Source organism: Triturus cristatus, chromosome 2_2 (assembly GCF_964204655.1).
Source record: "Triturus cristatus chromosome 2_2, aTriCri1.1, whole genome shotgun sequence".
Taxonomy (NCBI): Eukaryota; Metazoa; Chordata; class Amphibia; order Caudata; family Salamandridae; genus Triturus; species Triturus cristatus.
This window is the reverse complement of record NC_140582.1, coordinates 298796532-298822531: the sequence shown is the minus strand read 5'-3', so window position 1 is coordinate 298822531 and position 26000 is coordinate 298796532.

Genomic DNA, 26000 nt, shown 5'->3' with positions numbered 1-26000 from the left:
CTCAGTGGCTCAAGGGAGCCTTTTCAAACAAATGGGGGATGGGAGCACACTGCCTCACCTCCCAGCACAGTTCGCCCCTTAGCAGTTTTGCACGTAGTCGAGGGAAGTCATTCGTAAATGACAAAATATCCTGTCTAGTCCATGGGACATGTACATATCCTCCTCCTGGAATCTCTCTCATAGGGCATTCTGTCACCACCTTCTCTTTTTCTCTGACAGTGAAAGCTGAAAAGGTTTTGTCTGAAACTTCATCTCGTTTTCGATACCATCTACTTTTCCATTTGTTCACGTCTCCCCATTTTCTAAAACAAAATAATTATCTCTTTAATCTGACCTATTCGTCCTGTGGTATTCATGTTTTCAATGTCTTTTTCAGTGAAATCTACCCGATATGGTTTTTGTATTGCTTTTACCTTTTCAATCTCAATACCAATTTCATTTGTCACCTCTTCTAATCTTTCATGGAGACTTTTTGCTCTCCACGTTACGCTTTTACACAGAAATAACAGTTCCTCATCTTGATAAGTTTTTAACTTTTCCGTAGGGATAGTTCCTACTATTAACTCTTCCAGTACCATTCGTAGTTTGGCCACATCTATTGACTGAGATTCTTTGTCTTTCTTCTGCAAGCTTCTCAACCATTCACTCAATTCCTCTGTAGATGGTCCTACTGGCTTCTCTACATTTCCTTGTCCAAAATCCTTTTGTGTTTCTGATATTGACTCCACTATTGTCATACACCTTTCTGCACAGTTTTGGCCTACAAACGGGTTATTTGAAAAATTCGGTTCAATCATACTCGCAGTCTGTCTCCATGGATTATCATTCTGACTCATTCTTGGTTGTTCAACCGGTTTATTACTTTTATAAGGGCCCGTCAAACAGTGTTCGCTATCTTTTTGTTTATCAAAAATAGGCATTACTGGACCTATCATTACTGGAACAGTTACCGCTTCCAGATTTTTATTCAATTCTCTTATTTTCTCTGTTAATTCTAGAGTCGTTTTTGCTAGTTCTGCTGAATTTTCTTCATTTATTTTACCTCCGGACTTCTTCTCTACCTCTCTAATGGAATTGTTCCTTCCCAAATCTTGGAATTCTGGTTCCGATTTTATGATTCGTACTGTTTCTTTCATTGGGGCACTCAGGGTTAGTATTTCTGGTTCTGGTCGATATGGGGGTGGATTTTTATAGAACATGTCATCAAGAACATCATCCTCTGGACTCATTCACTCCATACCCTCTTGATTCCACATTACGCCTCTTTTCTACACACTTTCTACCTTCAATCTCTCCTGCAGTTCTTACGGGAAACAAACCCTCAGTCATACTCGCATTTCGCCACCTTCTCATTCGATCATCATGAGTCTCATGTCGGTATGACCTACCAAACATGTATCTATATCCTCTGCCATTTCTCTGTCTTTCTCGGTCATGCATCTCATCTTCCCATTCCGTCAATGCTTTGAATTGTGTCGGTCTAGGTCTTGGTTCTAAATTCATCATCTTCTCTCTTAAATTTCTCAAAACTGCCAAATAAAATGAACCATGTTCTGGAAAAGCCAACACTCCGTCCTTTTCGGTATACGTGACCCAATTGTCTAACCAAATACAAGTGTGATATCCATATTTCGCAACCATAAAGGATGCAGGCGTTTCGGTGGAGGAAGTAACTGTCCTTCCCTAGTTACAATCGGTTTATCCTTCTTAAACCCCTTTTTAATTCTACCAAACCAAGACTTTTTCTCCTTTTCTGGTGGATCGTAATACATTTTCCTGTCTTCCGTGTATCACTAGTCTCTCCTTACAACTGTACAGCTATTCTGTCCAATCGTAGTGCGACTCACACTAACGCACCAAACCGGAGCGTCTATGTCACTTTCACAATTCTCCAATCCCAGCGCGACTCACACTAACGCACCAATACGGAGCGTTTACGTCACCCTGTACTTCTCCACTCCTAGCGCGGCGCACACTAAGGCACCAATCCGGAGCATTTTACATTTCCGACTGACTGTCCAATCCCAGCGCGGTCGTTCTGACGTCAGCAGCCGCTGCTCCTACTCCTGCTTCTACTGACCCCTCCTTTACAAAAAATTTCTCAATAAGCTTTTCCACCCTTTCTAACCTATTATTTTGTTAGTAACAACATAAAAACACCACCATTGTCCGCTTTGCTAACCAAGGAATAGCAATAGACCGTTCTCACTAGAATTACGTCTTTCCCGAGAGCAGCGCTTACCTCTGCCCTACTACGGAATCGTTACTTCCGTTGATAAAGTAGCACATCCCTCTACCTTACCCTTCTAACAAGCATTAGCTAACCGTTTCTCCAAATTTAAGACACATAGTTGGAGACCCAATGCTCCTGAGAAATAAAACTAGAGTTTCACAATTAACCCGAATGCCTTCACATTCACACACTTTCACACAAGAAAATTTAGTATATTCACACAGAATCCTGTCTTTCCCAAGAACAGCGAACAGTCTGTCCTTCTACAGAATTATGACATATGTTAATAAAGTAGCACTTCCCTCTACTTTACCCTTCAAACAAGCTTAGGGAGCACCTATTACCTTTCTAGTGATAAGCGTTATCGGAATGCCATTTGGACTCCTGGTACCTAAGACCAAAACTTCACAAGTGACCTTCGCTATCATACACTTCTTTCATACAGGAGATATTTCTAATGGTAACACGCGACGATGTCACCGGATCGAAACCAGACAATGCATCGTGCAACTTCACTCATTACACGTTCTTCCCTGTGTACCTACAGAGCAACAACAATTCCGTCTTTCCCGAGAGCAGCGCTTACCTCTGCCCTACTACGGAACCGTTACAAACTTCCGACTTCCTACATCCCAGAATCCGTGCAAACAATATAGAACTCGACGCGACTCAACATAGAGTGTTAATACATAAACCAATATCAATCAATAACCAATAATCAATAAGCAATTTACAAGCTATAATCACCAAACCAAAACAATAACAACCATCCTCTGCTACCAGAAAAACTGTTGCAGCGTGGAACATCAAATTCCCCCTTTGTCACAGACCAAATACCGCAATAGCAAATTCACTCAAAACATTCATTGGTGGGGCCCATAACACCAACACTCATACTTCATTGATCTGCTTCCTTAGAGGAATAAGTTTCCAAACGCTGACATGAAAGGAATATCTTTACCTAAACCCTAAATACATTGAATACTTTATTAACTCTGACCTTGGGATATTCCCCTCATTGGGTGATGAATCAATTTATTTGTTTTGTAGTTTAGTGATCCAATTCATTTATCTATACTCTTCTCTTATCCTAGTTTTCTCTTTCAAATAATCGACACAACACATTTATCAATTAATCAAATTTCGTTTATCTAATAAAATTGCAAATTGTCAGAAATCATCATCCAAACCACAGCACATCATATTTACCTAATCTGGCTAATAGTCGTCCTCTAAGTCAGTCAAGTCGTAGAAAAACCTTTAAATTCATCAAAGTCAGGCCGCAATTCAGTCTCTCAAAGATTCAGGATAACAGCTGTCCAGCAGTGTCACCGTCCTCTCCGTCAGCATAACGTCAGGAAATCGAGTTCGTCAAAGAAGAGAGAGTTTTTTAGTTCACTTCCCTACCTACTTTTATAATGAAATGAATGTCAAAATGTATCAATATTGGGGTTTTAGAAAGTTCTCATTGGTGGACATGGGGTCAAGCGGTAAAGTTCTCACATAGTCCGCAGGTTTAAGTCATCGCACTTGCTGACAGTCCATTGTATTATCCTTGGCGAAGCTCCCAGAGTGTCCTTGGTAAGAACATCATCTCCTGGGGTCAGGACTAGGCCATTGTTGCTGGCAGTGACACATGCGCACTTCACCAAGAACCTCGTGTGTCAGCAGCAGTCACGTTATACGTCTCGTTCAGCCATCTTGAATTAGGCCGAAATGGTCAACTTAAGCAAAACAAACACAAAAACGTAATTAAAACATGGAAATGGCTAATAAAATATTAAACCCTCACTAATTCTTTTATGTGTAAGTAATTATCTAGCAGAATAGCAACATTCAAAGCGTTTATACTCACTCAATGGTGCGCAACTTATAATTACATCACAAAAGCAACATATATCATGCAATATTCTAATTTTCTACTATTAGTATACGTAAATGTGTTAGTATACAATTAGTTCAGCCATGCAAAGTGCAAATCCCACGTGTAATTCTTTTGTTAATATAATTGGTAAGTTTCCACTTCAAACAAATTAATAAGATTACTATTAGTTGATTATTCAGATTAAAGTAAACATGAAGAATGGGGGGATATAGAAGATTTTGTACTACCCGCTCCAGCAATGATATTAACCATTGATAATTCAAAATCAATGATCACTTTTATAGGACTTATGTTTTGTGTTTAAGATTTTAGCACTGTTAAAAAATTTGTGTAAGTTGAGGATTTCTTATCAGAGAGTAAACTGTACACTAAGGGAACTACAGTGTTATTAATGTAGGTGGCAATAGTGTATACTTGGGTGAATGGATGGAGTGTGGATTTAAACATCCCATCCATCATCGAAATATCACTAGTATCCAATTTTGCCAAGTTACTGGGTGTGCTAAAGATTAATATTCTTTTTTGTTGTCATGCAAAGGAAAGGTTTCATTAGTAACAGTAACAGTTAGTTCTGGAGGAATGTTAATTTCAGACTATGTTTGGGGTGTTTTATGTTGAGGGTTACTTGTCTGACTTTCCTCTGAATAATTTTCTATACGTTTGGAATTGTGGGCATTGAACTCGCTACATGTATAGGAATATGTTGGGATAACTCCCTCAAAATTACGCCACAGGATTCATTGGAGGTGGTCGCAAGTTCTTTCATTTGGTTAATGTTTTATCTAACTTCTATCTTCATTGCAGAGGCTGAGTGGTTGTGCTCTGTGGTCCTTTCAACAGTGTCCCCAAGAGTAACCGCTCTGCCTGTGCAATGGGATGAGTAATATTGCACACACCTCCAATGACTCCTGGGCTCAGTTAATCTCTCCATACAATAAAGGTAGCCACCGTGCTTTAGGAGTCGAATTTCCTCTTTGGGATTTCACATAGCTGGCTTGTCTTCCTGATGCCATTATGTATATGTCTGTAAAAGAGGTGAGAAAAAGAGTTTTTGGGTTAAATTTTGTTAAATATGCGTTTACTCTGTAAAGAAAATATTGTTAGTTTTACATGTGTAAGAACATATATATAAAAATACGTTTTGCAATGTTTTTCAGTTATTATATGCTGTTGTGAATTGTAATTGTTTATCTTTATAACTTTAAAATAAAAAGGTTAATAGTTGATTGCTGCTTTATTGAATTGTCGAAGAACATCTTTATTAAATAGTAACCCTAGGCAGGTAACTCCGCTCCGCCAGGAGTTTGCGAAGATTTGCCTACTCCACGCTCCGTGGCGAACGCGGAGTAGGCAAAAACTCCACCTCCACGCGTCAGACATACAACGTAGTGTTATTTTCATTACAGAAGGAGGCGACGAGCAGGACGCGACTAGCAGGACGGAGAGCGGCCAGGCAGGGGAGGCGGCAGACAACAGGTAAGTGGCTTTTTTTACATTTTTAAAGACTCTGGGAGGGGAGAGTGAGCTGAGCATTTTTCCACTGAGTTCTTTTTAAACTCCGTGGAAATACGCGTAGAGGCACTACGCCTGCTACACCCAGGGTTGGATTTATATTTTGCCAGAATAGGATTTTCTAATATGGTTTGTTGTTGATTCCTGTTAAAAGATACAGAGGCATTTTATATAGTTGAGGATGTATTCCTCACCTTAGTGAGGTTGCTTTGTTTGCTTGTTTGTCATTTGATAGTCCTGTTCAGTATCTTCAGCTGTTTGTGCTGATTTTAGATTTCTCCCTTCGGGGTGATGTTGGATTGGTCTAAAAGGAAAGGTATATTTTTAATGAACTATGTTTGTTTGGTTTTGTAGTTTTCTGTAAAGAAATAAATTGGTTAGTTATGGTGGCAATATTAGCTGCATGTTACCTGAGGCAAATACTTTGTGGAATTTGAATATTCATTTTGCCTCACACCACTGACCAGCACCTTCCCTGAGGCAAACACCCGGTGGCATTAGATTAGTAATTTTGCCTCCTACCATTAACCAGTACTTTCCCAGACACAACCAGCCAGTGGAGTTAGAATAGTAATTTTGCCCCCTCCACTGACCAGCACCTTCCCTGAGGCAAACATCTGGTGGAGTTAGAATAGTAATTTTGCCTCCCCCACTGACCAGCATCTTCCCTGAAGCAAACACCTTCCGGAGTTAGAATAGTAATTTTGCCCCCACCACTGAACGCACCTTCCTTGAGGCAAAGACCTGGTGGAGTTAGAATAGTAATTGTGCTCTCCACCACTGACCAGCACTTTTGCTGAGGCAAACACCCGTCGGAGTTAGAATATTAATTTTGCTATCCTCAACTGACCAGCAACTTCCTTGAGACAAACACCTGTGGAGTTTGAATTCTAATTTTGCCCCCCTGCAATGACCAACTCTTTTAATGAGGGAAACATCTGGAATAATTAAAATAGTAATTTTTCCTTTCACCACTGACCAATACCTTAATTGAGGGAAACACTCTGTGCAGTTAGTATTGTTTTTGCCTTATAGTACTTATTATAATCTGACAGAAAATATATTATTTAATTTCAAAATGAAAAGTTTTTATACTATCGAGTAAACATACTAATGGATTTCTAGAATGATTTGTTTTTAAATTGACAGTTTTAAGTTTCTGTTTGAAATCTTTAAATGTATTTAAAAATAAAAAAATTACATGTTATAGCAGGAGCGTTTTAAAACATTTATATTAAATTAATATTTAGTATAATGTTCACTTACTTTTGATAATAGATGAGTATTGCTTTGCTGTATGGCTCTATCTATATTTGGTAGATCTGTACATTTTAATTTAATAAATAATTTTACTTTATGGTTGTGAAATCATTATTTTGGATGTAAATATCTTTTGTTTGAAACTTGAAGTTGTACTTACTTTAAACAGTAGATGGCAGTGCGTAACGCTGAAGCTCACACATATTTTCTCGTACTAAAGATGCGTGTGGTTACTCCAGAACGAAGTGTACCAGTGACCACAAAATGATGGTCAGCTCAATTTATATGTTTGTCGGTGGTTACGAAAATTTAAAACAAAACATGCTTTGGAATCTATTTTTCCGTATGATGTAGAACCTGAGAGAATGCTTATTTTTTGTGTGTAAAATGTTATTTTTAACATTTTGATTTATGGCAGCCATTTTGGGTGCAATGTGGTTAGCTCGATGTAGTGGAAATGGGTGAAGGACACCATTTTTGGAGGGTACATGATGTCTGGGATATTACCGTAGAAACAGTGGAAGGCCATCCAGTTTTTATGCTCTGGATGTTTAGGTTGGGTTTGATAATCAGTGTACACTTGCTTTTTTTTATTAAAATAGGGTTGATATGTAGAAATATTTAAATTTAGAGGAAAAACATTTTGGAAGTATTATTGCTTTCAAATTTGTTTTCAGTGTTTATGCACATATTTTTGGTGTACCTTTATTATATTTTAATTTTATGCATTACAATGGTATTAGTTGTATTGGTGTGCTTTGTAACAGTTGGAGGTGTAATGGCTCTTTTTATTTATCTCTAGTAACATGCGTTGTAATGGCTTGTGTTGTAAAAATATGCGTTGTAATGGTAGTCACACTGTAAAATCTGCATTGTAAAAGTATGCGTTGTGATGATATGCGTTGTAATGTCATATATTCCTCCACCAGTGGAATTAACAATAATGCTGGGGTTTCTAAAGTTTAAAAAATATTGCATATCACTCAGCCTCTTTACATACACTGTATGAATAAAACTTTTATTCACTGCAGAGTATTCAATGGCATCCAGTGGTATTTGGTGTCTCTATTTTCTTAGTGCAAATGCATCCATTTTTGTATGTTAGGGTGCAAAATGCATATTCCGCCCTATCATGGGGGTCCGCAGAATCTGGTGGAATTTTAACGTAATTCTGTGTGATTCTTCACAAATTCTGCCCACCCCTATAAGGCACATATTTATAGCAAGTTATGGAAGCTTCTAGAATAAAGTCACATGTTTATAATTTCATTACTCTTGGAGTCACTTGTTTGAACGAGATCATGAAGAAACAGTGCAATAAAGAGTAAGGGGCCTATTAGGATGGCGGGCGAACTTGCATCTGCCTGCCACCCTAGCGGTGCTGGGACCGGCCACCAGTGGTGCGGCGGTCCTGCACTGGCAATTAGGATGCCACTGCCACCATGGCGGTGGCATCCTCTTTTCCCAGAATTGTGGCAAAATCCGCATGCCTTTCCGTGGCGGCGTTAGCTTTTCCCCGCATGCATTGTAATATGGATGGCGGTGTCTAACAGACACCGCCACCATATTCAAACCTTTTCCTCACGGTCGACTCATCGACCGTGTGGAAAAGCGGCGGACAGTCATCCCGTCCGCCTCGTTACCCCTTGCCAACATAATCAGGCGGGGACTGGGAACAATCATCCTGGGACCAGTTTCGGGGTACTAACCCACATCAGGCAGGCTAACTTCATTACAGTGGAATGGAAAGCATGGGACCAACATCTGGGCATACCCGTCCCACTCGGGGTGGCAAATGCAAATAAAACAATTGATGGACAGAATGCAGAACAATGTCAAACATTTACTTCAGTGCAGCGATCTGGGTCTAAATCCATCGTTTTTTTGATCCCCATGCTATTCCAGTTCAAACCCAGCCAAATGCAATTCAGGCTTAACCCTGCTTCTCATGGCAGAGCACGCCACTTTCATTACTCATCCTGCAAAGTAGATAGTGCCTACCCCTTGATGTCATGGCTAATGATTAAGAGATCAAAACTCATGAGCAATTGAGTGAATATTTTGTGTTGGGATGAACAAGTTTTCTGCATGTTAATGGATACTTTTATACATACATACAGACGTTACAATTTTGGTCAATATTGCATTACATAGTACCATATTACCAACAACTGTAAACATTAATATACTTATGTTAGCTAAACATAAGCGTAAATAATGCACATTACAAAACGTAAAATAATAACAATTCAACTTAAAACAATAAACTTGTTTTCCTATTTTGCTGCATGATGTGACTGATGCATGTGTGAATGGAGCCACAAGTTCAAAGAAAAGATGTGACTGACAATCAAGAGAACTGTCCTGCGGTTGTAGTGCAGGTTAATGTTCATGTTCTGTAAATCGGTTTCATACACTATTTTATAATATCTCCCAGGTCTTTGGGAACTTCTGCACAATTCCAGATAAAAAAACCTAAAAGGTTGTTCTACCTCTATGTCACCCTCATTTTCACTTTGAAAACTTTGATGTACAAATAGTGAAATCTGCTTTCAAGAAACCAAGTGTCAGAGTCCCTTTCAGTGGGCCATAAGGCACGCAGGTCCTCTGCCCAACCATGGTGATTGAGGCTGTTTACTCCTGAGGTCTGAATTAGCATGGATTCTGAACAACTGGGTCAAGTACCCCTTTCTGCACTTGACTCTCAGGATAGTAGGGTCCTAGCAGTCCAAAGCTCCCTAGGGGTGAAGATGTGAATAAAGGGGAGTGAACACATGCTCACAACTCAAAATGCGAGCAGCAGCAGCAATAAATCATTGTCCAGTCAAATACTTTCTTTTATGAAAAAAGGAAATTATTTCATTTTCTGCTGTTACCAAGACAAAGGAAAAAGATGATATATAGACAATTTCACAATCCCCTTTGATATCAGGGCTCTAGTGTTTCTATGGCAATTCCCTATCTCACTCTCTCATTAGGTTAGCGATAGAGGTTTTTCCCCATTCTGTATTGGTAACATCCAGTGTATGCCCTACCAGCAGTCTGAGTCTCAAGAGCCCACTTTGACTCTAAGGCCTCATTAAGATGTCGGTCAGAAAGCATGGCAACTGACTCGGTGTCAGAATGTCTTCCAACTGACTTGGGTTCAGGGAGTCTGACTGAACGATTATGATGGTTCCAAACACCGTTCGGTCGGACTCCCATTGACTTCAATGAAAGCCTGTGTTCCAACAGACAACACAGGCTCCCATTGATGAAAGGGGTGGTTGTGGAAAACCATGTACCCTGTGGTAGGCACCCCATGGTGCCTGTCACACTGTGCATGGTTGCAAAGAGGGGTCCTATGGGTACCCCCACAGGCCCCAACTGGAGACCTCCGGGTGAAGGGGCCTGCTACGGGCCAAACCAAATGCTGTTCGGAGCCTTTCCAACTGACATCGTAATTAGGCCCTAAGTTGCAATAAGCTGTGTTCCAGTGCTAAAGAGCTGCTAGCGGCAAGTTCCCCCGGGATTGACAGGCCCGAAACCAGTATTACCAACACTGGTAGATGTGAATTGCTCAGAGTTCCAGTGTGCTCCTTGTCCGCGGGCCCTCACAGCGGCTTCAGTCAAGTGCAGGTAAGCTGGCCACATGGATCCCAAGTGGCTACACTCAGCAGGGCAGAGTCTCTCACACGTGGTCACACTCCTGAAGTGACTGGAGGCCTTCTGCAGCTCCTCCTGCAGGGTAAGTGTTTGGCTCTAACAGTTTTGTCTTGGGTTCTTCTTCTTGGTGATGGTACACAGATGCTCCTACAGTGTCCTCACTTCTCTGGCAGGGGCAGAAAAAATCCTTGGTGCTCCCAGTGACCCCCCTCCAACACACAGGGTCTCACTGTTCAAGGGATCCGGCTTGGTTAGCACAGTGAAATTCTCCATGGTAGCCCCTCCTGGTGCACATGGTCACTGCCTTGCTACTGCACAGGGTGATGGCCCTTTCAGCAATGCAGTCTTTTCCCAGGGAGCCCCCATCTGGCATGAGAAGTTGCTACCTTGCAACTATGCACAGCCTACAGCCCAATCAGAACAGCACAACACATGGCTAAATTCACTATGGCCCTGTCCTGTCATACAGGGTCACCCAATGTGTCCTGCCCATGGAAAACAAATGAATCAGTGCAGAAGCTGTTTCCTCACACCTCGCACAGGGAGTCAACTGGACAGGGCTCCCCACTGGACCTTGCTCCCATCAATGCTGTCCTCTTTCTCACAGGACACACTGGTCTTAGCAAGAGGGCAGGCACTGATGCTCTAGGCTCCAGGACAGGTGGTCTTGGATTCCGTGGTTGATGTTCCCTTACCCAGCAGGTAGACTAGTAGGTATTAGCCCTTATTCCAGCTCACAGGCAGTAGTCTTGCAGAGATTTCCCTCCTCACACGCCCCATCTGGCTGGTTGGCAGGTGATAATATTTAGCCTTTCAAACCTCCGTCTTTGAAGTTTTATGTTGGGGTTCGGCTTCACTTGAAGCGTCCACTCCTCTAGTCCCACTTCCTCTTGAAAAGGAGTATGTCATAGCAGGAGTGTCTCCAAAGCTGATAGTTCCACTACACAGGCCACAGGAGTGACTACAGTTCACACCTGGATGTCAACCACAGTGATATAGGCCTCAAAGGGTTAAGCCAGGGCCATCAGCCCTACTCTTTATGATTCCTTAATCAGCCCAATCTCCTTCCTGAGATGCGCTCAGTCACATTCCTTGTGACCTCTCACTGAATCAAAGAGCATCCTTTGAAGTAAGTCAAAATGAATAATTGTTAATTTATTATTTCTTAAATGACTTCCTACCCTATTCTCGTACAAACACAACAAAACACATTTAATATAGAACAGGAACAATTTCATTATTAAATAATATGCAAAATTATCAATGAATTAAATATTTCATGACAACATAATAATTAATGATTAATGAACTATTAATTAACTTCCCACCCTATTCTTAACAACATAAACAATGCACATTGAAAATGAAACCTTACAAACTATAATTTCACAATTTACATAATTAATTATCAATTACATAATTAATAATAAATGAAATGTTAATTTTCAATAAATGACTACTTAATTAATGTCCCACCCCATACCCCTAAAAACCCAACAAACACCACAAAAATATAACTTAAAAAATATAAGAACCTCATTTACTTAATCATCAGTTAAGTAATTCTTAGTAAATTATTAATTAATTAATTATTCATTCTATTTAACTTTCCACCCTTTACCTCTACAAACCCAACAACCCATACCTAAAATATCTTGAAAAATATAATAATTACACAATTTTCATAATTAATTATCAATAAAGAATTAATAATTAATCAATACTTAATTATGTATTAATTATACTTAATTAGCTTCCTATGCTTTACCCCTACAAACCCAACAACCCACATCTAAAATCAAACTTAAAAAAATAATAATTATACAATGTACATCATTAATTATCAGTTACATAATTACTTTTAATAATTGATCATTAATTAATTATAATTAATTAACCTCCCACCCTTTCTGAGGCATGTTGCTAGCGGCTTCCTTCAGCATTTGGAAATCTTAAATGAGGGAAGTATAGACATATGATACGAGTCACGGTTTAATACAAACTTTACGGTGAGCCATTGAAGGAGTAAGAACATACTACCATGCTCTGCTACAGAGTCACACACCACCGATTTCCTTAACTGACACCATATTCATGAATGTCATGACTATTTCCTTGATTGGGACCAATCGATCTCTATGGGAGGCATTTCTTGTTCCCCTGTTATATTATCTAATCTCTGTGGGTTTTTTCTTTAATGCTGCTTTTGGTTTCATTCCATTTTTTTTGCATATCAATCTATTTAGTTTCTGCACAGCAGAGGTCTTTCAATATACCTTTAATTTTGCATTATCACATGTTGTCCATGATGTCCACAATTGTGGACAATATTCATGGCCAAGTCACACAGTACAGCACAGCAAACACGCATGCAACGCCCATGGAACACCTCCCCCTGGAGCAGAGTAAGGCAATGCAGTGATTTGTGCTGCATTGCTTACTCGAGATTTATGAACCCACTCAGAGTCGCACAGGGTGAACTTGCGTGGCTTCAGAAATCTCGTGTTTTGAGTTATGTCGCTCTTGCACCAGGTTGCCTGGTGCAAGAGTGACGCTACGGGGCTCATAAATATGCCACTGTATGTTTAAACTAATCTTACCTGAATAACGTAATGTGTTCATTTTGTTGATGAAGCAGAATTAAGTTTGCTTATTACTACTACTGGACCTAGCATCGACATTCAACACTGTCAACCATTAAACCCTTCTGAACCTATTAGAACTCAGGATGGGTCTTTCTTTGGTACTGTGTTAAAATGGTTTGCGTCATTCCTACATAACATATCTTAGCAGATTCTAATCAACCATACTCCGATCAGTTCCCAGTAATGCTGGGCATCCCCCAAGGGTCATCTGTCTCCCCGACACTGTTCAACCTGTACATGGAGCCACTGACTGAAATCCACAAACTCTCACATGTTTGGAGATGATATTCAATTCTACATGAAAATCACCTCTCCCGAAGACATTAGCATCCTTAATAACACCTTAAAAAAACTCAGCATTGGCTGACTCCTAGCCACCTTAAACTTAACTCCATCAAAACAGAATTCCTTCTTATCTCACCATCCTTTACAACACCTAGCATCAAACAATGGCTAGCTCATTTTACTGCCTTGAACTGTTCCCCACACATCATTGACTCAGCTAAATCCCTAGGAACAGTCTTGGACAATGCCATCCCCATGCAAAATCACATCAGTGCCAGCCCCAGAGGAGCCAAACAGCAATTACATTCTTTATGATACTAAAACCTTTATTCCCCAATGCAGATCTCAAAACAACGGTCCAAGCACTTGGGATATCCAAACTATACTATTGTAGTGCCAATCTAGTGCCCATCTGAAAAGCAACCTTGCACCGCTGAAGGCTACCTTTAACACAGCTGAAAGGCAAGGCTCAAAATAGGAGATCAAATCACCCCTGACCTTCAATCACTAAAATGGCTGCCCTATGAAGCTAGGATCAACTTTGGAATTATCTGTACAAAAAGAAGGAGGGAGGGGGGGGACCGGGAGCTAGTTATGGTCCAGTGTCTGTGCTCCGAGTTATATCTATAGTATTCAAACTTTGGAATTGCCTATATGAAACACAAAGAGATATATCACCCCTTCTTACCTGGCCCAAAAATTGACCCTATCGAAGAGAAGCAGATCCCCTAAAGCACATGCTCCCTCCTACTTAAGCCACAAAAATTCAACCCAAAAAAATCCTACCATTATTTCTTTTCGGGAATTGCTTCCCTAATCTGGAACTCCCTTCCTCTGGAGAACAGGTATGACCCTTCCACTTTCATCTTCAAGAATGGAGTAAAAATTCTACTTTCCAACAGGTTCCGCCCACTTTGAGGTCATATCTCCTTCATCTCCTTCGAGACGTCTACGTGCTATATTTTATCACCCCTCTCCGCATCACAGAGACTCAAGCTGTTTTCCATTTCCTAACCCTTGTTATGTTTCATATAGGTACCCTAATAAAGGCCCGGGTAATATCATACACCTTTACCTACATTATCTACCTTATACTACACAGTGACAAGCTGTTAGGATTGAACCTTTACCTAGTTCTAGTCCTGGGTGCAGAAGGAGGGTTTTTTCTGACCAATAGCATCCTATAACTTCATCAATGGACTCATACAGAATGAATGAATATTCATGAGGTTCTTGGAAACCAGGCAGGGTCTACAACACCTACCCCACCATATCTACGTACAAGGTTCATCCCATACATCATCCTTGAATCCAACAATGGCTAATACATGAGACAAGGGACAAAGAAACCCTAGACACTTTTTGTATAAATACAGCACATCTTGCTAGGGTTGATAGAGGGAACCAAGACTTCCAGGCCGACACACTGACCAGAGACGCTGAGGCTCCTGCATGCAGATGCTCCAGCTGACAGTGGTATAACACCCCTTGCGGGGTGTCCAACTCGAGACCAGAATGGGGTCCCACACTCTCTCACTTTAGGTAATGGTATTCGACATAAATCCTAGAGGGATTCTTGGCTTCACACCTACTCACATGCTTGGTACACTGAGGTACATCTAGATAGGCATCGTAGGAGTACACGCACTTTTATTATGCATTTTATATCCATGTATTTATTCATGCTTATTGCAAGATGGTAGAACTGTACTATCCTTTTATATTCATGGTACTGCTAATAATATATATCTGCTACTGTCTAACGATTATCGCAGCACATCTATTTTACACTACAAGAACAAATGTGCAATAAATTCTTTTTGTAACATGCCGACTGTTTCTTCTGTGTAACTCTCTGAGACCAAATAAGTGAGCACGAGTGTCTGAGTGAAAAGTAGTACATTGTTTCCATGATCCTGAGGGATCAGGGTTGTCATGTTCTAAGGTTGCCAGAAACTATTCTCTCCCTGATAAGAGGAGATTCTAGTAGCACTGTGAGCTAGCTAATGCAAACAGGCTAACATTCTCGGCAGGGGTGCTCAGAGCCAGTCTACCACCAAACCCACAGTTTATGTTATCCAAACACGCAGGTCCTGTATGGGTAATATAGGAACTACACGACACCCTGACACCGGTTGGTTTCCGCTCATATCAGTTTTTTCGAACATCTACGTGTTCCTGTCTGTCTTCATTTTCTTGCTTATGCAACCACTCCAATTTTAGTTATGTACTTTTATGTATATATGTTTCTGTTGTATCATAATTGCTTTTGTTAATATTGTAAAGCTCTCTGTCACCTGAAAGGGTTTTGTTGGCGCTATATAATACACAGAAAAAAAGGAACAGTAAGACATTGGTGTGAATATACTGTTGAATGAAGTAGAGTGACAGTATTGAAATGTGAATAACATATGTTTAAGTAGAACAAAGTAGATCTGCATTGTGACTTCACTTGGGTTGCAGTGCAATGCACAAGCCCTTAACTTGACATGATACACATTGCCAAACAATTTCAGACTACAATGTTGCTCCCTTGTAAACATTCAACGCTATAGAGAGGCCATAGTCTCAGTGTTAAAGAAGCCAACACATAACCGGTATCAGACATGATGTGCTGGCAATTTTATGCCTTAATTGACTTTTTTGTATACAACATTCATGCAGTTTTATGCCTTTCAAAATTGTGTTTGCCATGTCATGTGCAGGTCTTGTGAATCACTACATTGTAGCACTTCATGTTTAGGACAGTTGACAGAGGAGAACCCCAAACTGAGTGATATTTTCTTCAAAGGTTCTTCAAAAGTTTAGTTGTGAATATGCTTTTTGGAATACTAACAACCAGCACACTGTTTTGCACATTTGTATAGTCAATTCATGTGCCAAGTGACCAGATTACTATTTACTTCCGATATTATGACATGTTTGACCCATAAATGTGAGGCATCAGGTCCATACACCTGTATCACTCTTCTGCTATTAAAAGTGAATCCTAAACGCATGCATAAAAAACAAACTTATATCTTATCTGTGTTATGGTGACATATTGTCACATAATCTTGTTTTAATACCCACATATAACCCTGAATGTATTGACTGTTTGAATCAAATATAGACTTTGTGAGAATAACGAGGCTGGTATTGTACATATGAAGATATCTTCCCCTCAAGGCCATTCCGTGTTTCCTCAGTGGGATGTTCCTACCACCTGCACATTATATACGTTTTTGCTGGGACACGTTTCTCTAACATAGGGGCTGATTATGAAGGTGGACAGACTGGACTCCGTCCACCATCTTGGTGGTGACCGGGACCATCTGCAATGCACGCGGCCGTCCCGCACACCTAATTAGGATGCGATCGTCACAATGGTGGTCGCATTTTTGCATTTCAACCTTGCAGCGGATGCTGCTATCATCATCATCCACGTGATGTTAAAATAGCATGTTTTGCGTTTCACTGCACTATGTGTCAGGCACCACACGGTGCCTGTCACTTGGAGCAGTGAAATGTAGGGGGGTACCATGGGTACCCCAGTGCACCCACACCTCCCCCAACACAAGGCGGGCCTGCAACGGGCCCCTTAAACCAATTTCCGCCAGCCTTTCAATGGCAGTTTACCCGCCACGGAAAGGCTGGCTGGAGACAACATCATAATTTGGCAGACGGTGCCTGCTAGGCACCGCCACCGTTTCATGGATGCAGACCGCTCTGCCAGGCAACCGGAACGATTGCCTGTGGTGGTTCCGTGGCGGATGGTCTTTGCATCCGCCGTGGTCTGAAAGCGATTCCCCCCACCAGCGTAATGTGGCGGGGGAAAATCGCGGTCCGTTGGCGGAAGGACAGCCACTGCATGGCTGGTGGTGGCGGTCCTTACGCAATCGTAATCGGCCCGATAGTTAAGCCTTTTTTTCATGTATTAGGAGAAAATATAAATATTCTTAGCTGATTTTCTATGTATTTCAGGTCTTGGCGTCCTGACTGGCCATTTTTTACTGGGCCCCCTGGTCAGTTGAAATGACCATTGTGTTTGATCCTTTTCTGTATTGCTTACCATTCCACATGAAATACTTTGCGTTGGATTCTAGCCTTCCTAACGTGTTGTGTTTTATTTTTGATATATAGTGCTTGTCACATAAGGAATCGCTTCAACAAAAGAAGGAAGCAGGGAAGCTGTGGGCTGAACTCCACACAGGGACCCCATGCACCAGAAGTAAAACAGACATTTTTCCAGGGGAAGTGGGGTGGAGAAGAGCCCAGTGCTCTTCTCCACCAGGAGAGAAAACCTAACCGAAATTGTAAGTAAAGTTAAAAAGTGCTTACCATTTGTCAGTTGCTAGCTTGCATGACTTATATTGTTTGTGATTAATGTATTATCAAGAAGGATGCACACAAGAATTGTCTAGGTTGGAGTTGACAGTGAAAATACAATTTGTTGGGTAGGTAGGACAGAAAGGGGTCCAGAGAATAGACAATGACTAAGAATTTGAACCCAGTGAATGGAGAAAGCAGGCTCTAGAAATAGCGCTGCAGCGGCAAAGATACACTCAAGTGCCAGGACCTGAAGCACAGACCCTTGAAGGATGAACGTGTGAGAGAAAGAGGCCCTCTTTTCTAGCTGCCTGGCCCCTTCAAAAGCTCCTCTGTGTGTTGACTGAAGGTTTGTCAAAAGTACGGGGCTCTTTGGAAGCAAGTATGTGATACCTTTCCTTCCAAGCCTTCATGAGATCAGTAAGAAGAAGAAATAACTGAAGATAGACCCTATCCTATGTTTCTGTCTCCTTTGCTACTCTCCTCCATAGGATGAACTGTGAGCACCGGGCTTGCAGAGTTTTTCCTTTTTTTCCTCAGTGTGAGTGTATTATAAGGAAACACGATGGGGTGTGGACAGTATAAACGACGCGATCCTCCTCCAGAGAGACTCCTGCCCATAATATATACCAATAATATGTTAGAGGCACATGAGAGTGGGTGGAATTCACTAATGATGATGGGAAGAAGTCTTTTCCAGAACATGGTAACTTCAATATAGAAAGATTAGGTAATTTACAGAAGAGACTGAAAGATACCATAAATAGAATTGATGCCCAACAGTGGTGGCTCTTTATCCACTAATGTGGATTGATCTCTTGAAAGCCTGAGAGGGTGGCTAGCTACATGGCCTACATCTTTCACCCTGCTCAAGTAATGCTTAAGATGAGAGTCCATCCCCTTCTCTCTTTCTGCTTCTGAAGGACTGCCCAGCAGCCATTGGTTGACTTCGATCCTTGTTACTTGGATTCATTCTGACTTAATTAAAGAATTTCCCAATATTTGTAAAAATCCAATTCAATTTCAAGAGGAATTGCAGTGGGTGGTTGTGGTGTACGTAACAAATTAAGCAGAAGTGAAACAGGTATTAAAACTAATTGTGCCACGTGAAGTGAGGGAAAGAATGATGGAAAAAGCACCATGGCAGAGACTGGCTGCTGCGAATGATGAGGAGTTGAATGCAGTGATGGATGGATTATTATATGTGATTCCAGAGGTATGTCTAGTGAAACTGATGAGGCACTAGCTGATTATTTAAAAAGTGTTTGAAAGGAATGCAGGTACAGCCCATCCGACGGAGATGGCTCAGAAAGCTGTGGGTGCTACTTTTGTGCAGGGACTTTGAGCAGCGCAATTTAGCCTCCACCCTTACACATCACAGAAATGCAATTATATTCATGCACCTGACATTATATGAATTCTATGCCTTGACTTTGCTAATGTGTGAAACATTTAAATACATTATTGAAATGTATTCACTGTAAAAATTAGAGATTATTATTCGTGTGCACTAATATTCAGTTTAAACATGAATCATGTGTTCTATATATTCACATTTGACACTTACTCTTCAAGCTATATTTGCATATGTAAACATGTACTCCTTTGCTCACGTTTAGAAGTTCTTTTAAAGTTATATGTGTGCATGTATAACCATGCATTCGAAGTGCCCATTAAATGCTCATTTCAGTTAGCCTGACTACAGTTAAAATGTAGTTTGCTTGTAAGTATACTTTTCTTTTTGCACATGTATTATTTCTTAGCTAGAGAAAGGCTTATTACCTATATTAGATGACTGATAGAGAGGCCTGAGAGAGACTTGGCAGTGTACGTGGAGACAAAATGGTGAAAAAAAGCTTTCTGTTCATCATGGACCAGGGCAAGAGGCTCAAGGCTGAGAACCGCATCCTCAGTTTGATGTGTTGGGAATTCAGAGCTATGTTGTAGATGCGCTTAAGTGGTGCTCTGATTGGTTCCTGGTGGTGTGAACTGAAATAAGATGTTTCTGAATCTCCCGTTACTTTTATATTGGGGTTTCCATTGTTTGAGTTAGGTGAGATTCCCTTTAGACTTTGAGAGGTACAGCCCTATCTGCTTGCTCTATCTGCTTGCCCTATTTTTGAAAGAGTGAAGCTTTATGCTAAACACTTAGGGGCAGATCTATGTTGCCTGGCGCATCTCTGCAAATCAGCAGGGATGCGCCAGGAAAGATGCGGCACGCAAGTTTACCCTTGCGCCACCCATGATGCGCCGCATTTACAATGCGGCGCATCATGGCGCAGGAATAAACAGATGCGTGTCGCATCTGTGGTGTAAAGTTGGCGCAGTGCTGAAGTAGTGTTGCGTGCGACACGCAACTCCAGCACTCTTCCAACTTGCCCTATCTGTAACGTGGTGCGTCAAGTCTTACGCCTGCTTCAAGCAGGCGCAGGGTTTTGATGCATCAGCGTTGGAAAAGTGACTCAGTGAAATCTTGTAGATTTCACTGAGTCACTTTTCAGGGGCGTTCCTGCGCCGGAACGCCCCCGCCTGCGTAGAAACTCCCACATGAAACCTGATACAGGTTTCATGTGGCGCAGGGCTTTACACCGTAAATAGGGCGCAACGTGGCGCAGGGTTTACGCCGCCGCTGTGTCACAAAAGTGACGCAACGGCGACGTAAAAGTGGCGCAAGTCCAACATAAATCTGCCCCTTATTTTATTTTCCTTTAGACTTCTACTGGAATCTTGACATGCTGAGACCTTCTTCTATGCTCCCGAATTAGAGATCCTTGATAGATTATTCTATATTCGACCCATGTTTAGCGTAGAAAAAAATAGTTTCTTGATGGAACACCTGTTCACTTTTATCTGTTATTGTATATTTGAGGTGGTCACAATTCTGTATCTAATTCTGTTGTGTCTCAATCAACTGAGATATTTCACATTGTCTATTGTACCAATATACTTGATGAATTTACATGAAATGAATAGTAATCCAAAAAAAAACCCTTTAATCATAGTCAGTGATTTTTGGTCCTCATTGTGGAGTCACAGGTTAAAATTGTATTCTTGATGTTTTTTTCCTTTCAATGCTTCATGTCAGCTAGAAAAAAGATTCATGCAACTGATGGGGAAAAAATCTTCCACCACTTGACTAAGGGATAACGTTGTAAGGCCCAGTGCTACTGCAGACTAATGCTGAATGTTAAAAATCAATTGACTACCATGTGAATTGGATGGAAGATTCAGCAGCTGACAGAGTAAGTGTCTAGCACAAACCACTGTGTCGTGACACAGGAGATGAAGAAACAGGAATCAAAAATCGAAATTGAGGTCAAGGTAATTGCACAATATGCAGTGAGTGACCAAGGGGATAGGACGAGGAGCTCAACAAATGGGTAAGGAAGTTGATAGAATTGTAACGGGTCAAGGACAGGACCTAGGCTTAGTTAGGATGTTCTCGCATCACATATGGTCTGCTGGGACATTAGAAGCGAGTTTGTTTTAACACTGCCTCCAGTGGACCAGGACTCTCTGATAACATGGATATCCTCAAATCACTCTGAATGCCTATTCCCAATTTGTGGACAGCCTAGAGGCTTTGACTGTCTTATGTAATCCTTGATATCTGTAGAACAAGATGGCCTCCATTTGAATTGTGTCAATGAAGGTAAGCACACCACTTACAAAACTTCTCAATTCCTTTCTTAACCTCTCTTGGGCATGTCCAGAGATGCAGTTGATCTTTCCAATCAAAGAGTGCAACACCACATTACTGACCCAAAGTCCATTTCTGTGGTACATATTAGTGATAAGCATTCCTTTTTGCTTAGTCCTCCTTCTCAGGCAAAAGTTTTAAGCAGAGAAATACTGTGCAACTTAAATTGAATTGTTTTTGTATCCCAGAAGGGACGCTTTTGAACATACCCCAAAGAAAAGAAAGTAAGGTGCTTGCCTCATTGTGTGAAATCATGTGTTAGTCCGAAATTCAAACCCAGGTGCTGTGCCTCTCATTTAACAGAATGACTTTCACCGGTACCATCCACATTGTGGTCCACAGGGGCGAACACTGTGGGAGTCATCCCCTCAATGAAACCTGTAAAGGTGATGGCTGAACCACAGAAAAAGCTACACAGAATAACTCAGCACCCACTGAAACTGGAGGTGGAGGAAGGAATCCACTGCATAATAGCAGATTTGATTAAGCAAGGGGTTCTACTATCCACTGTTAGTAGATATGACGCCCAAATTCTCTTGATAAGCATGGCTGGGAAAGCCAACATGTAGAGGTTTGTTCAGGACCATAGAACTAATAATTATGTGGTGATGCCAAGTTTCCCTGTGGTCCCAAAGTCCTGCTACCATTCTCTCCTGCATACCTGCAAATGCTCTAAGTTACACTTTGGTAAATCTGTTTCGCTTTCTTTTCTTTTCCCATATATAAGGAGTCAGTACCTCCTCTCGTTCACATTCCGAGGGTCCCAGTTTCATGGACCGTTCTTCCTCAAGGATTAACAGTCTCCATAAATATTTTTGCAATTTCCAAAGAGGGACTTGGATGGGTTATTTTATTTCTAAGGGGCAACTCTAACTTAAATCTTGATGATTTATTATTGGCATCTGTTATTCTAGATCGGTGCAAGGAAGATGCAGTCTCTGAATTGGTGAAAACAGAGGACAACACTTCAAAATTAAAATCACAGTTTTGCCATCATAAGTTCATAAGTTGCCCAACCCTGTAAATATTTCTGAGACACATAACTTCCATTGAATGCCTGAGAAACAATGGATTTTGAGTTCTACTGAGATGGTCAAGCCTTTGCAAGAATTTATTTAAAAAGATACTCCTCAACCCTTGCAGTGGTGTAATGAAACTGAAAATGCATTTGTAAAAATGAAACACATTCTGACTTCTGCCCCAACCTTAGGGTTACCTGATTATGCAAACCTTTTACCCTGTATTATTTTGATGAAATAGATTTGCACTTGGGGTGTTGGATCAGAAAAAGCCAATAGCTTAGTACTCCTTAGTTTCTGACACAGACAATGCCAGGCTCCCACTTTGTTTATAGTCTTTGGAGGCTGCCACCAATCTTGTCAAGTCATTTGAAAACATTGTGTTGAGTTCTTCTTTACCTGTTGCTTACCCCTTCTGTGGTAATGCTCCTCCTCACTACTAAAATTCAGCATTGCTCTATGGCTTGACTGTGTCGATATGAATACTGTTGTTGCTTGTCTACCATATTACTTTGGAGCACAGACACCCCAACAACTGCTGCTTCACATCTTCTCATTCTAAAGCAGGGCCATTAACCTGCACCACTGTCTCTTCACCTACAACTTAGGACTCCCGCCCTAGCTGCAACCCACACGACTCCCACCTTGCCAACTGGGACCACCCCACAACCACTCAGATGCCTCCTGCTCAATTCCTGCAAACACACCTCCGAAGTCTGGGACAAAATCTGTACTATCGCCCAACGTGACCTTCATCACAGAGGCCTAGCTCAACCCCTCATCCGACCCCGACATCGGCACTGCTACGCCCAATGACTACAAGATGACACACCTGGACCGCACCAACAAACAACAACAAAGAAACAATCCACTGCTCCTCGACTGAGATGACACCACACTGATCATGGAAAACATCAATGTCCAACTCCACAAATGACAGCACAAGCATCAAAGGCACCATATGCTACAGACCCTCAGGACCATGCACCAGCCTCTGCAACACCATCACAGACTTCATTGCCCACTTTCCATTGAGTCCAAGCACTACATCTTTCTCAGAGACCTCAACTTCATCTGGACAACCCCACAGATACAAACTCTGCCAACCTCCTGGAGTGCATGGTGAACATCGGCCTCACCCAGCTGGCCACAGACCCCACACGCAGAGCAGGACACACAATGAACTCAATCTTCACATCTAGCCACAGAATCAAATACAGACATACCACAGAACTCACCGGGACGGACCACTCCGTCGTCCACTTCGCCATCGTAGAATCACGGTGCAACACCACCCAGTCCAACTCTGCAACCAACCTAGAACAAGGAGCCCTGAACTTCACCACCTGGATCACCAATTCCACCAACCTAGTCACCACATTCAACCAACTAAGACCCGCAGATCCACCAAACAAGACAGCTGGTACACATCAGAACTCAGGACTATGAAAAGCAGCTGCAAACAACTGGAGATAATATGGCGCACCATCAGAGATGCTATGGACCGAGCCACCGATAAATCAGCCTTCAACCAACACCACCAATGAATCAAAGATGCAAAAAATGACACCCCTAGCCGATCGCATTGAGACAGTTACCAAACACACCAAGGAACTCTTCAGCATCGTCAGAGACTACTCTTGCCCAGTGGCCACCGGAAACATAATCCTTCCTTCCCAGGAACTCTGCAAGACTCTAGCAAACCATTTCCACAACAAGATATTCACAATCTACAGGAACTTGGAGCCCCAACCTACCAACCTCCACAGCCTTCTCACTCCAAAATAAAAGTGGCCCCTACCTGCATATTGGATAATTGAGCAACTTTGAACTTTTTAAGACATTCTTTAAGGATGATTTCGAAGGGGTGGGAAACAGCCAGCAATTGTGCTTGCTATGGGCAATGTTTGCAGTAATGTTTGGGAATTGTGTCAGTGAATTTCACAATTAATTTCCCATAATATATATATATATATATATATATATATATATATATATATATATATATATATATTCACTGAAAAAACCATAGGTTTCAGGGGTGTTATAGTTAGCTGGACTTTTCACTTGTACAAAACCATTGAAATTCCCCCGTTATAGTTAGTTCAGCTAACTATAACTCGCGCGCCCGCAATGCACTGCTGATGATGTCACATATTACATCACTCATGACATGGTCAGTGACATCACTCATGACATCTCAAATGACATCACTGATGACATCATCCAGTGAATGTGTGTTTTTCTGAAAATTAAATATGTTTTATATATGTATATCTTAAGGTCGATGGAAGAATAAATGGGTATATAAGTGTCTAAATGGATGATTTGTTTTTGAAAAATTGATTGTGTAACTGACTGATTAAGTGTATCATAGTGAATACATGGCTTAGTGAGTAATGTTTAAATATGTAAATATCTGTATCAGTCTCTCAATTTGTGTATAAGTGGCTGCATGGGTTGGTGAGTAGCTACATGGGTGTCTATATAGGTTATTAGTTGGTTTTTTGAGTATCAGTCTGAGTGTCTGCTTGCTTCGGTGGGGGGTATTACGTAGTGCATAGGTGCATGAATGAGTGACTCACTCTTTGTATGTGTTGAAGACAGCATGTGTGCAGGACTGTATGGGTGGATGAGTGTGTGTATGGGTGTGTTAGTGAGTGAGTGACTGTCTCAATAGTGTCTTTATGAGTAACTACATATGTTTTAAACTAGTATATGTGACTATTGGTGTATATAAGTGAGTATATGTGAGAGTGAGAGATTGAAAGAGTTCCTGTATGAATAAGTATGTGTTTCTATAAGTGATTGTTTAAAAGACTAAGTATGTGTAAGTTTCTGTAGAAGTAAGTGTGGTGGTGTGTGTATAACTGTATATGCAAGTAAATGTATGTTTGATTCTTTATTAGCATGAGTGACTATGTGTGTGAGTAACTCTATGGATGAGTGGCATTGTGTAACAGGATGTATAGGTGTATGAGTACATATGATGAGTGAGTACATGTATGAGTGACTGTATAGGACTGTTGGTAAATGAGTGGATGTGTATGTGGATCTTAGAATTACTGAAGAGGTTGTTGTAACTGGTATTGGTATGTCCATTGTTTTGAAAAGTTTAGTCTCTATTTTTGAATGTGTGTATCAAAGGTTATATTAGGGTGAGAGGAGGTCTGCCACTCTATCACAAGGATGATGTCATCAGTGATGTCATGAGTGATGTCATTTGAGATGTCATCAGTGATGTCATGAGTGATGTCACTGACCATGTCATGAGTGATGTAATATGTGACGTCATCAGCAGTGCATTGCGGGGGTGCGAGTTATAGTTAGCTGAACTAACTATAACAGGGGAATTTCTAGGGTTTTGTATGAGGGAAATGTCCAGCTAACTATAACGCCCCTGAAACCTATGGTTTTTTCAGTGAATTTCTAAGGTTTTTTAAATGCCAATTCCTAACTATAACATGCATGAAACCTATGGTTTTTTCAGTGAATTTCAAAGGTTTTT